The following is a 14,449-nucleotide window of genomic DNA, read 5'->3' as shown; positions in this document are numbered from 1 at the left end:
CATAACTGAGTATTTGCTGGAAGACCCTGGAACTGATAATGTATTTTATTTCCAGCAAATATTCAGTTACTAGTGGTTAATTAGTATAATTTTTAAAGAAATGATTTGTTACGGGGCTATCAACCCGCAGCATGTCCATATTCGACAACATATGGTTATTTTAGACTTACATACCAAGACGCCCACCTCTGAGTGGTATCGAGCCACGATATGTCACGAATTTTACCCCTAAAAGCACGAAGATCACCTCATTCGGGCTGGAGAAAGATCTCCTCAGTATAGAATTTAACAATTTAACCAACTGAAAAGCCTTGCACTGGAATTTCGCAATACATTTAGATCCAGTTCCGACCATTTTTGTAGGTAAACTATTCCGTTGATTGAAGATAAACTAAGCTGCCAATCTTGAACGGAGGCTTGAAGTCCTAGGTCCCGTCCAGACTATGCCGGAGAAATTTGGAATCGCCACAATTGCCGGTCATTTTGGATTTGTGCTTGAGGAACGCACGGTCCGGGGAAATCACATGATTGTGACGTTATCGTTTCCGAAACTCTCCGCTTTCAAAATAATGTCCGTCCACGCTAAAACGCAAAAAACGGGATTTTCAAATTCCTCCGGCTTGCAGACCGGTTTTGAAAAGCTCCGTTTTCGTGAAGGATTAGCGTGGACGGTAGGCCTGACCGGAGAAATAAAATCCTCCAGCGAGTGTGGACGCGCCTAAAAAGGTTGAGTATCCCATCATACACTAAAAGCACAATCTATGATCACGTGTCCCGGAGCATGATATCTTTGAAAATATGGCGGGTATTCTGTTTAGAATTCGAAAGGTAAGACATTTTGGCGTTTTTCTATTTTTATTTGCTCTTCTTTGGCTTTTGTTCTTTCATTATCAAGAGTAAGATGTATTCCTTCAAATTTAAGAGTAACTTAAAGAAGTTAATGCAAGTGGAAGGAAGCGTTTTAGAGGGTGAATTTGTGCACATGGGAACATTGAACAAAACACTTCATGAGATACCATGTACAGACAGTAAGCTTATATAGAGCGGTTTTCAGTTTGGTGTCAATCGTAATCGGGCAATTACTTTGGTTTGAGTTTTGGTTTAACTACGGTTTCAGACTGGGCGAGTAGTCTTATTGGCAAGGTAACATTGGTTTTGCCACACCCAGTTGAAAATTGCTGTAAGCTACTAGGTCTTCATAGCAAATAGTGTCCAAGAGCAAATAGCTGTGGATATTTTTGGACTCAGTTGGAAGCTAAATTGCACGGCTTTCATTAACGTTTTCAGCAGGGAGGGCAACTGGTTTCCACAAAAAACTAGCCCTGGGCAAGTAAATTTTCCCAAAGTGGGGGGGGGGGGGGGGGGTACTGCCATATATGGGCTATATAGGTATGTGCTGCTGTGAAGGGTATGGTTTTCATGCAGGTTACTCTAGCTTAGGGTATACAAATCAGAGCATTTGGGTCTTGAATAGGGTATCATTTTTCATGAAACTGACCAGTTGGTAGAAGATTTTATCCAGACTAAAAGGAAACCAGGAATTGCCATTAAAAAAAAAAAAAAGAAATGAATCGGCAAGGTTAAATTTTTGCAACTCAGCCTCGACAACGTTGATAGATGACTATCATAAAACACTACTGGATATTATTAACTGTCAAAAATCGGGATTCAGACGGAAATTGTTTCTTTACTAACCAGATCACTCCAAGATCTCTTGGATCATGGTGTGTCAAAGGAACCAAAGAATCCACTCCCGTCAAAGGAAACGAAGAATCTACTCCCAGAGTGGATTCTTCGGGTCCTTTGACACACCATGATGGGAGAGATCTTGGATTGATCTGGTTAGTAAAGAAACGCAAAATCCTTTTTTGGATTCTTTTGGATTTAAGAATCCAATCTTGGAGTTTTTGAAGAAACGCACCCTTAAGTCTGCAAGATGAGAAAAACAAGGAGTTAAAAGCATGGATTAATTTAAATTCCAAGTGTGTGAAACTTACTCTGTTATGACTGCTGTAGTGGTTTGATATACGATCCCAATAACTGGTTTACGTCAGTTTCCAAGTTGAATATAAGAATTTATTAATGGATGTCTTATTGTTGCAGGATCCTTCATTATTTAAAGTTTCTTATCACAATATATGGTGAAGTGGGGCAAAAATAGTGGAGTGAAGATTGGCCAGTAGGCGGCCATTTTGGCTGGCTACAGTGACCCTTAATTGACAGTCCTGTTACTGTAGCAGTTTGTATGACAGGCAAATTCTGGTTGCATTACTGCTATATAAGCCTTTATCTCCCCAGCATACACATCCTGCATTCAGTAGACAAGAATACTGGTAAAGCAAGTTGATAGGGGAACCTTTTGGGTAGTTGTTAGTATCTGCATTTGTCCCGTCCTGTTGTTCTACCATTCATCACAAGACTGCAGCCTCTTGTTTCATATTTGAAGTTTTTCTGTCACTTAAACCTTTCCTATTTCTTGCCAGAAAAAAAAGAGAAGCAACAATAAAGTCTTCATGTATGTGCCAAGACTACTTATATGGAAAGAAATTCACTTTGAGACATTAGATCCCCTATACTAGGTGAGTAGTGATTTTGCTGTGTTTGGTTGGAGTGGTTATTAACCTAATTACTTTTGCTAACTGTGCTACATGTAGGAATATTAACACAAAACGTTGGCAAAAGTGAAATGAACAGGGAGGTGGTTGTTTCAATGTTGTTGAGCTATTTCAAGGATCTTTTCAATTGTTACATGTATGTGACAAGATAACCTAGCCATGCCCAGGGTACCGTTCTTGATGAAAGTTCAGTTGCGGGAGGATGGGCCAATTTCTTTCCACCATATGTATCAGTTCTTCTTTAACCATTTAGCAACATGCTATTTAGTTATAATTTGTTATCGTGGAAGTAGGCTCTTTGCAGGATCCGGTCACATGGTACGGAATTAATTACGCTGGGACACAAGTTAAACAGTGGGACTTCCAAAACAAAGGAACTTGTACCAGTCAAGCCCAACTTTCCTTTGTTTTGGAAGACCCACTGTGTAACTTGAGTCCCAGCGTAATTAATTCAGTACCATGTGACCGGATCCTGTAAAGGGCGTATTGAAGAGACTCAGTGGTCCAATGGTTGGTGCACTGGACTGCACATCAAGCAGTCTTTTGTTTGTTCTTGGACAAGACACTTAACTCTCACAGTGCCACTCACCACTGAAGTGTAAAACATTTATTGCTACTCAGTGAATTCAATGCTCAGGGTTAACCCTGCAACAGACTAGCGTCCCATCTATGGGGTGCGGGAGAGGAAAATACCGCAGTGTTCTGGATCACTTGGCTTGACACAGATTCTACCTTACCTCCATTGTCAAACCTCTCTCCTATTAGAGTTGAAATTTAAAAAAAAAAAATCTGATGACTTATTTTTTATTGTGTAGTTTGTAAAAGTTAAGAGATTAAGGCTGTCATAATGGTTAAAACATTTCCTTTTTCTTACTAGATACAAAACAGTGAAGCAACAATGAAGGTATGTGTTAAGACTTAAGAGGAGAAGAAAATCACATTTGAAACATTGGATTCCATATAAGGTGAGTCACAATTTCTCTGTGTTTGGTCTAATGTACTAGGCATGACAGTGCACAGAGCAGGTAGAGAATTTTAATCAGATAAAAGTGTTACTGTTTTTCAAGAAACTGTTGCTATGTTGGCTCACTATGCCTCAGCTCAGGGGTAAGGTGTACAAGAATTCCTTAAACAACTGCAATGCCTGTGGGTACCATTGATGACGAGTATTATTTTGTGGAATTCCGAGTGCATATTATCCTTTGTCTCTGCCATGCTGCAAGTTTACAGTTAAAGTTTCTTAACACTGTAGGATATTTTTCTGGCTTCGTGACAAGTCTGGCATGTTTAGGTAGTGGATTCATTTTGCCGTTAACACACACAGGAGGGCAAATCCAAAATAGGAACATCCCATTTGATTGCCTCTCTGGAGATTTTGAATCCAAACTCTAGTGAGAATTTTTTGTATCGAAATTGCAACGTGTTGTAGGGCAAGCAATACCTTCATAAATAAAAATATTCATTCGCCTGGGAAAATATGAGTTGACATCATTCAGCAGTGACTTTTCTCCACCTTGTCTTCAAAAATCTTTTCTGAAATCTTTGTACTTGCCTCTTGATCTACAGTCCAGTGTGCTTAACATTAGAAAAATATTTCTTTTCAGATATACCCACCTAACCTGAAAAACAAGGTTTACAAATACTCTGTTTTATTTCCCAACAGGAAAAATGTTGGCACTCTGCCTGGGAAGAGAGTCGGGTGTGGGGCTTCATTGTTAAGTTACATGGTAAGTGATTCTTTATACTTAACATTTATACCTACTACTGTGGAGAAATCAGACTTGGTACTAGGTAAATTTAATACTGGGTGCTAACCTTCCAACAGACTTGCATCCCCTCCCATTCCATCATTGTCAAACCTTGCCCCTGTAGGGTTGAAACTCTTAAAAAATCTGATGATCGTGTTTTAATTGTCTAGTTCTGTGAAACAGTCAAACTTGCATCCCATCCACGAGGGAGTGGAAATACTCAACATCACTTAATGTGACAGAGACAAGCTGAGACTGGGTTAAGCTCTGGTGGGTTAGATCACTTGGCCTGATGCAGACTTGCCTTATCTTCATAGTCTCATCCTAGTACGGTTAAAACGGTAAAACTCTGATGACTTATTTTTAATTGTGTAGTTTGTTAAACATAAGACATCAAGGCTGTCATAAAGGTTAAAACAGTTCCCATTTCTTACTAGACAGAAACCAGAAAGCTGTGTGCTAAGACTTTTATGGAGAAAGATTCATACTGAGGCAATAGATTCCATACCAGGTGAGTCTTTGTGTTTCGTTGGAGAGGTTTTTACATGTGCTAAGAATAATGGCACACAATGAAGGTAGAAAATCAAAACAAAGAGAGACGTTATTATTTCACAGTTCAGCTATTGCACTTCATCCACAGGGGTAGGGTTACTTGCAGTGTACGTGGTGATTGGGGGAGGGGGGGGGGGGGTCCAGCATACTTTTTTGGGTTGAAAATTTACACCCTCTGTATTTTTTTGAGTCAAGATATCTGTCACTTATTTTTTAGGTCTTAAAAAATACGTATATTTTTTTGGGTTTACACATCTCCGAGTGAAACTTCTGTTGCAATCAGTGGATCAGATAATTATTCTTTCAAAATTTTGTGTAACGGACATACCAATTTCATTAGCTTATTGATGAAAAATCGTGCATTAGAAGAGTCTGTTTTATACTGAATAAATAGATTTATTTATTTCGGTATTTATTTTATTTTGGGTAGGAAATTTTGATGCTAGGTATTTTTTTTTAGGCTCGTGTATTTTTTGGGGGTTGCAATATGAAGCTACCCCAAACCCCCATGTCATGTATAATGCGAGTACCCCCCCTCCCCCTCACGGGACTTCATTGTGTTCTTGTACATGACATTCTTGCCACGGTGCCTCCCTCCCTCCACCCAGATATACAAACGGATACTGGGCAAATTCCATACTGGGGCTAACCCTGCAACAGACTGGCATTCCATTTAAGAGGAGGGGGGGAAGGGTGGTGGAACAGGGAGTAGAAAGACATCTTGTCAATTGATGCGACAGGAACTGGGATAAGGTGTGGTAGTTTGGATTGCTTGGCCTGATGAAGACTTTATCTTCATTGTCAAAACTTGCCTCTGTAGGGTTGAAATGGAAAAAATGTGATGGTTTATTTTTAATTGCACAGGTTTTGAATTTAAGAGATGACGAATGTCATAAAGGTTAAAACATTTCTTTATTTTTACTAGATACAAAACAGTGAAGAAACAATAAAAGCTGTGCTGAGACTCAAGAGGAAAAAGAATCAAATTGAGGCATTGGATTCCTTATTAGGTGAGTCACAATTTTCTTTTAAAAGAAGAGATTTTAATCACTTGATGGTGCATGCACTAGGAATAATTGCACACAATGCAGGCAAAGAATTTAAACGAGCAGAGATATTATTGTTTCACTGTTCAGATCTTTCAAGAAACCCTTGGTATACCCTAGGTAAGGCAATACAGAAACATTCCTTATTGAAGAATACAATGCCCGAGGTACTCTTGTTGTTGAATATTCAAATTGTGAGACAAGGGGCCTAATTGGATCAAAGACCAGTTGCTTTCCAGTTGATGTATCAATGTTTCCTTAGCCAATTGGCCTCATGACTGATCAGGTCAAAATTTCTCCCAGCAGTCTGAAGCATAATCATGAAGAAACAGTAAAGAGGATATAGAGAGTAATCTCAAAAAGGAATTTTCTAGATAACTGAAAACCTGTAAGGAGAGTTTGTCTCTTGACTAAGGACTCTGAATAAGGACTAAGCAGTGTCAAGTAACGTTATGAACTGAAGGATATTGTCTTGATATGTCACGAAATTAATTCTCAGAACAAACCTTTAAAAGAAATTTGCGGCAAAGAAAACCAGGCAGCCCAGAAATGTAGACGCGAAGCTCTTGTTGAAAAAGATCATCATTCAGGTACTTTATCATTTCAAGAGTGCCAAAGTAAAAAAAAATGTACCTCGTTTTATTTTGCTTTGAAAAGTAAATAAACATGTATACTGCATAGATTCAATTCGAGTGGACAAACATAGGGATTTTATCCGTAGACTTAAAAGCTAGAACCACCATTGCCAAGTAGAGCAAACTAAAAGTGCCAAATGAGAGTATTTCATGCATCCTGAAAGTGCACGTGAAGTGAATTCCTTGTTTCATCATGTGCCAGAACTTTAATAGTGGGAGAGAAATGCTTCATAACTGCGTTCAAATTTGGGAGATATTTTTTTTATTTTTTGACATGACATTTTCGGATTTCCACCGCTGTGCGAATTTCCCTCTGGGATTTCAGATACCACTGGGAAATGTTTCTGAAATGGCTGTCAAAGTGAAACTCGTTTTCAGTAATAGTTTCATAAAAGCCCTCTTGTCAAAACTAGCGCGGTAGCTGTTGGGTTGTGAGATCGAAGGTGAACAAGAGAAAACCATAATTACCAGTCCTGTAAATTACTGTAAAATTTATTGTTATTCTTCTAGCACGTACCTCTTAGAAAATGGTTTTTGATGTTTGCAAAATTATTACATTTAAACAACAGTTTGAATTTTATATTCGCTTGTGTAAAATTTTCAAATTTTGTTTGTTTACTTTAATACTGTAAGAATATAAAGCTACCCGGGAGCTTTTTATTTTCAAAAATTTCACGAGTTATTTAAAGATTGGCGACTATTTAATCACGCATAAACTCATCTTCAGGAAGAAAATGCAAATAATGCTTAAATATTGCCAGTTTTGTCGCGAACATTTTTGCCGTGAAATGTTTAGTGCGCTATTTTGCCGGTGAGCTTTTGGCCTGCAAACGTTGCTATAAATGAAGGTTAATTTTAGAGCGCTACATTTTAGCCAGTGTTATTTATTTCGTGTTGCTGCTTGTCTGCGTTACAAGTTGTTTATGATGTCAGTATGTAAACTCAGTGCATTTGTATGGTGATCAATGATATAACCAAACGACAACCGCATTCCAGATGAGAGAATTGATTTGTAAACTTAATTTAGTCGAGTATACAATGTAGTACACTGTATGTATAATTTGTTCTTTGAGTTTCAGTATACCCATTGTTAATTGTTATATGTATCTTTTTTTCAGGCTGCCATCTCCAGTGCGCGTGCAGTGACATTAACATGGAGAAAGAAGCAAAAGAAAGTAAAGAACTTTATTTAGATGTTTCTTCAGTGGATCACGTTTTAAAAGTAAGGTAGATTTACAAGACAAGGTTTATCTCGATTGGGTTTCTCGCGAAAGATTGTTAGGGCGGAGCTCGTATTAGTGATTTCACAACACCAGCCTAAGAGTCAAAAGAAGACAATAGAATATCTGTCAAATTGTCTAGTATCTTTCGAATTGTCTCGTATCCTGCTAGTTTTCGAGGAATCCGTGAATTGTATTTCAAGTTTGTAGCTTTAAAATTAAGGTAGAATATCAGCATTACCTGGATTTGTTTTGCAACCCGAATTTTCAGCCCAGAAGTCTCGTTATTAAACACATTGAAATTTCTGTCTAATTGTCTAGTATCTATTTCACAAATTTGCTGAAATCTTTGTAGTTTTCGAAGACGCATTGATTTATGAAAAGGTTGCGCTTTTAAAAGGGCCAAGAAAAAAAAAAATCGAAAAATTGTCCTTAGAAAAAAAAGTCTGCAATTTTAAATGGTGTCTAATTTAGAGTTAAACATGTACCGACTCTTTTGGTGGAAAAAAATCTTGCACTATGTAGGATTTTTGTCATCAAAAGTCACAGTTTATGTTTGATTCCTGGCTAGACTCTGTTTAAAAGCGCAGAATTTTTTTTCTCTTCGGCAACCCTACATAGTCAAAAAATAGTAAAAGAGATAGCCTACATTTTGACTAGTTACCAGGCCCTTTTAAAAGCGCATTTTTTTTATGTTGTTTACTTATTCAAATTGTTTGTAATGAAGTTAAATTGAATTATTTAAAAGCCAATAAAAGTTATATTGAAGACGCGTGTGTAATTGACTTCTATTTGTTGTTGTATTTTTATTGTCTGATATTTTTTAATGCTAAAATAATGTCCACAATAAAAACCACCACTTGCTGTTTTCATTTCGTTTATTGTTTTGCAATAATAATTAATTAATTGAAAATCAGTTAAATTAAATTAAAATGGGCGAAGGAAAAAGTTCGCATTTAAAAACTAAGACTTTTGGCGGGAAAATTTGAAAAAATTTGCACAGCGTTTCCCCTTACAACATTTTTCAGAAAAATTTAATGAGGTTACACTTCAAAAGTTTTGATCGCAAAAAAAATTCTCAAAGGCAACAGTTGACAGAAACTCCCGTCAAAAACTACTTCACCACCTCGCATTAAAAGCAATTTTGATATTTCAAGATATTTTTTTCCGTCTCAAAATAAACTTTTGCCAAACAGTCCTCAAATTTCTTTTTCAACGAACTTCGCGATGGTTTTTGTGCGAGGTAATGCAAGAGTTCCTCGAGACATGAAAAAGATGAAATGGCAAATGGATCAAATCGGCGAAAAAGTAAAAATTTTAATTCCGAAATGGATTTTCAAATCTCGCAGTGTAACCGTGAAATACCGTTTCAAGTAACTGAGTTTTATTTATTATCCAATCGAGTTTGATCTTCAACTGTTTGTGGCTTGCCATTTCATATCTTTCTCTGTCAGACGATAATAAAGATGGTACACTTTGGATCAGTTGCACAGGAGCAAGAACACTCATCAATCAAAATCCGATCATTTTCCGCCGCCAAATTGCCCAATTTCGATGGTTTATAACCCAATAAGGTTTCGAAATAAGTTAATTTTCTCTTCCGACGCGACCGTTGGCTCCGTTCTTTTTTCCCGTGCAACAGTCAAAGTGTAAACACCACAAAATAATCAATATCTGGTAGCAAAGATGTTTATTCCTAAACTAACGCAAAATTTCTTCGGCCGGTTAGTATATTTTATAAACTCGTTGAAAATTTATATCTCCTTTTGAAAAGTTTTTGAAAATATTTTACTCTGTTTTGTGCAAAGCTTACTAAAGAAAATGCTTATGTACTTCTTTTGGACGTCCTGAAATTTAAACGTTAGAAAAGAAAAAGGAAAACAAACATGTTTTGCAAAGGCGCCATGAGAACTTTGTATGACAAGGCACGTTTTTAATACCAATTCTTATGCAAATATTATCATCCTTGTTAACAAATTTAATTTGTTGCTGGTCTTTCTAGTTTTGGTTATGACATTTACAAAATTGATGCCAGCCTTTTAAATCTTCAATAAAACCAATCAGTTTTAACTGTATTGCGTAGTAGTTGCACGCGGAAGGTTCTCTTTTAGTGAGGTCATTACTTGACAATTGTTGAAAAAACAAAAGATGGCAAAATCGAATTTGATTTGTAAATATTAAAGCTTCTACGGAAACAAGTTTTACATTTTCAGCTGTCCTCCGGCGATTCTGGACTCGTTCGTACTTTAAAGCTGGAAATATCAATTCTCCTCAACGATTGCCTTACTTGGTCTTAACTTAAGTTCTGAGAATTTGGTTGCACATCAAGACAACATCTCCTTAGTCGATGATTTTGTTTATCACTTTGTTGAACCTCTCTGCTATTTTTTTCAAAACACCTTTTATAAACCAGATATTGATTTTAGAAGCCTTAACTTTTGATATCTAGAGGTTAATTATAAACAAGCGTTGATCTGTCATTAAGGTGGCACTTTCAAAAACTGAAGACATTTGCAATTTAGTTTAAATAACCAGTGGTAGAATGGCTGCAAGAAGAGCTTCGATTTACAGCGAAAGACAACTCTAGGTAATCATACGATTCTGAAAGCAGTTTGTAATTTCTTAGAAATTTGCCCAAACTTTCGTTGCCTTTGGGAAATCTTCGGAAGTCTTCGGAAATCTTCGAGTGACCCCCGGAATTTCTGTAATACCTCGGATGGCTTGGAATACCTCGGATCTTTAGAAATCTTCATCGTAATTTGCAATCGAAGTTTTCAACCAGAGTCTAGATATTTGTTTTTATAAGTGTGTTTCAGATTGTTGAACATTTTTGCAAATAATTTCATAATACAATTGCGTGTTCATGTACTCTTCAAGACGAATTTTCATTGTCTTGGCATTTTTCTGCTTTATTTCAGTTTGAATTTGAGGCTCTAATCGATGAGAATTTTTACGTTTGAAGATAATATTGAAAAAAACAAGACAATTTAAATTTTTTTTTTACAGAATAAGTTCGTTTGTTCCAAAATTTATTTATTTCTGTTTCACGCTACAGGCATGCGAAAAAACAGTGAATATAACTTCGAGGTTTTCCTCGATCTGGAAAGCATAAACTGTTTATTTGTTATAGAGTTAATTTGCTGCCAAATAGATTTTTTCGTTGCCGTACATGCCATTTAAAATCTGCTTTTGCCTAAAGAAACCCACCTACTGTTACATTATATCATCAATTCCGAGATAAGACGTACGCGTTTTGATCAGAAAAGTTTAGATGGTTTAGCCAAATACAGTGCCACCGTAAATACTCAACGTTGTTTATTAAAATATTTCCTGAAATCATGTCGACCAAAATGGTGGCTACCAGAATCGAGATACCATATTAATTACGGCCGAAGGTTAGCTATTGAAAAATAGATCAGTCGTTCGGAACAAATAAATACCACGACTTTCTCTACTAGTAAAAACCTCCACAACTATTCCTTATAACGTAAGCTTCAAATATGTTGCCACCAGTTTGATCGAAAGTTATTATAATTAAAATTCTTATCTCGCTGTCATCTCAAATGTTGAATAACCGTTAACTCCTCGTGAGTTTCAATCTCTTCTTTCGTTCGCCGGGTCATACCAAGGAAATTCCATCTTCACCGTTTCGCCATTTCCTCTCCTTAAAAAGAAGACAATAAAGAGAAACATAAGCTTTTTCTCGAGAAAACGTGCTTCCAATATACACTATTACCACCAGGGCAAGCAGCGACCAAATTTCGTATGAACCGGCTGCATGTGGTAACGGTTTTCAACTTTCCCGGAGCAACTGACGGAACGAGATGAACACTGGAAATATCAGCGCAATTCTCTTAAAAACGTGCCAAAAATTATTTTTTAACCCCTCACGGAAACGTTTCATCTCAGTGTTTGCAAAACTACGACTATCTACAGTTAACAAACGAAGCTATGTGCCACTCGACAAAGAAAATTGCGAGCGAAGGGTCGGGAACTTAACTTTGGGAAGGTAGAAATTGTTCCGTATGGTGAAGATCAAAAAGGCTAAAACGTACACTCACCATTAATATTTTAATACTTCTATCTTGTCCTGCTCTAACTTCTTCGAAGGAAGAACAAGATCCGACATCACCAGGAGCACATAAATCCACGTCTTCATATTTTGACCAAGTGTTTGGTTTGACGCAAATTAAATTCCGCATCTAGTCATGAATATTGATTACAAACTAGAACCAATCGATGACAAAAACGTCGCCGCACATTTTCACGACTTGAATGTTAATTCTTAATTATGCAAAACTATTGTATCACTTCACAGATATCAAGTTTACTCCAGATCTTTGCATTTTTAGACTTTTATTAAGACAGTTATAAAGACTGATTTACGCGGCCGTCATATTTCATTAAATAAACCTTTTCTGATGATGCTATTGGTCGATTTTTGCAGGTTATTAAATACCTCTGTGTAAAGACCCGATGGCCTACGAATCAAAGCTTATAATTTGGTATAAGCTAGAACCAACTAAAAAAGAAAAAAACTACTTTAATTAAACCATTTTTAACGTTTGGTTCTTGTATAACTTTACTTTTTATAATTGTTGTCATTTAATGGAGGGCACTGATACAAAATCGATGTATTTCCGTTGAATCTCGTAGGCGCTTATGAAACTGTTACTAGAAACAATATGACTTTCCCTATTCTGTTCTGTCCTGTCCGGCCCTCTTAGCAAGTCGGGTCTTGCCTGAGGGAAAGATGGTTGCGGAGAAACATGATGGGGTAATTTCTTGGACTAAGATTATCATTCATTCAACACTGATTTCTTTCCCGAAAGGACCCATTAGTTGATCTCTTACTGATTACAGCACCTCTTTAGCTACGGAGAATTAAGAATGAAATTCAAACCGGAAAGTGAATTTCTCTGCGTAAGAGTTTTAAACTCAATTCCTTAAGATCTTTAGGCGCTGTGACCGAACAATTTTCGTAAGGTCTCAAATGAATGGCTTGATACCCTTAAGGGAACAATAGAACAAACAACAGAAACAGCGCCCCTACGCCTAAAATTGCTGCTACAATAATAAAACCCTGAGATGACATGCAGCTTTCTAATATGACTGGTATTCTGAAAATAAATGTGGTTTATTGGTGTTGACGTAAAACAATGGTACATCCCCTCCTAAGAAAAATCGCGGATTCGCCCTGCAATAGCAGCTTATAAAGTGTTGCTACACTCCTGCTCTGAGGACGAAAATGCAGTCCCACAATCCACTGTAAGATGAGACTCCGTCCATTTTCTTCTCGTTTTTGAAGTGGCGAACACATTCACTACAGATTCTTCAATGGTTTCCTCGCCGTCATTTTACCGCGCCATCATGTGCGTTCCCTAACGTACTCCTTCTCACGTTTACCTTGAAATGCCCGTGCATTTGCCTTACTCCTCGTCGAATTTCCTGCGCGTTCCGCCGGCGACTTCGTGTGTTCCCCAGCGGTTCCCGATCGGGTTTCCTCCCAGTACTATAGCTGTAAATTCGTTGAGCCTCCTTCATACATTTAATCTCGGATCCCCACTATGCGTTCCCTATGCAATTCATGAACGCTCGAAAAACTGCCTGTTCCCACGGCGTCTTATATTTTATCTTGTCATTGAAGTACCTAAATATTTGAAAGCGTCTTCATCTAAATCATCGAAGTACTTGTCAAAGGGCCAAGCTTGACGTTTTACAAGGCTTCGGTGCAGTCGTGGCGAGCACCGTGAGATCAGTGTGGAGGCCATGGACGGGCACAAGCTCTCCCCACTCCCTCCGCACCTTCAAGCAAATTGGCGCGCATTTTACCCCTGCGCCTGCGTGGAAAGGTCTGAACAAGAGAAAGAGTAAAAGGTATTTTTTGAAGTGTCAATTAAATCATCAACTAGAAACAACCTTCAATCTAGTTTTGGCCCTTGTTGTCACGCAACAATACGCTCTTGTGTGACGGCAAGTAAAGTGAGTGTAAAGGGGACCACAACTGGATGGAAATCCCTCTGTTAGAAGTAGATCAGTCACAGTTGTATCGTCAATTGGTTTTCCTGCTGACCTTATATACATAACCCCCCCCCCCCCCACCCCACAAAAATATCACCAATAGCGGGAACACATTAAAAAAAGAGCTTAGGCAAACACATTAGCGCGTCGCTTTGAATTTTTAGAAGAACCCAACCTAACTAAAGGTGATGTTACACAAGCCGATTTTGAACGCAAGACTGTCGCGTTAAAAATCGATATCGTGTAACTTGATGTACAGAGCGACTACCCGACCTGTCGAATTCCAAGTCCTGATGTTTTATTACTCGTAAAATGGGGTATGCGTCATCATGTTGCAATAGTAACATCGATCTTGGTAAAACGAACATGTACCCCATTTGAAACTCTCATATTTCTCCAGTACACTAGTAACGTTCGATTTTGTTAGATTCTTTAGGGTAGTGCTCTAGTCCCTCACAGTTGAAAAATATCATTATTCTATAATCCGATCGAGCCCCCTTAAGTAAGGTTTAATGAACTACCATCGACAGCTTAACCTTTGGCAATCAAGGAGCACTGGAACTAATGAAGTCAAGTGACGTGTAATGATCTCTCGTACTGGAAACTAAGCAA

At 37.7% G+C, this 14,449-nt stretch overlaps 1 long non-coding RNA gene across 2 annotated transcripts; it reads left to right on the top strand.

Annotated features, from left to right (window-relative positions):
• Positions 1 to 3,636: 3,636 nt before the first annotated feature.
• LOC145470077 (uncharacterized) lies at positions 3,637 to 9,532 on the top strand. 2 transcript variants are annotated; one of them, XR_014042427.1, is made up of 3 exons: positions 3,637 to 4,342; positions 5,841 to 5,925; positions 7,715 to 9,532. It is a non-coding gene; the product is annotated as an uncharacterized LOC145470077 (long non-coding RNA). The 2 variants fall into 2 exon arrangements; XR_014042428.1 differs by having other exon boundaries at positions 3,637 to 4,874.
• Positions 9,533 to 14,449: the final 4,917 nt, after the last annotated feature.

The sequence above is a fragment of the Orbicella franksi genome, chromosome 15, assembly GCF_964199315.1.
Source record: "Orbicella franksi chromosome 15, jaOrbFran1.1, whole genome shotgun sequence".
Taxonomy (NCBI): Eukaryota; Metazoa; Cnidaria; class Anthozoa; order Scleractinia; family Merulinidae; genus Orbicella; species Orbicella franksi.
Note: the sequence above shows the minus strand (reverse complement) of the source record. Positions and strands in the feature narration are given on the sequence as shown.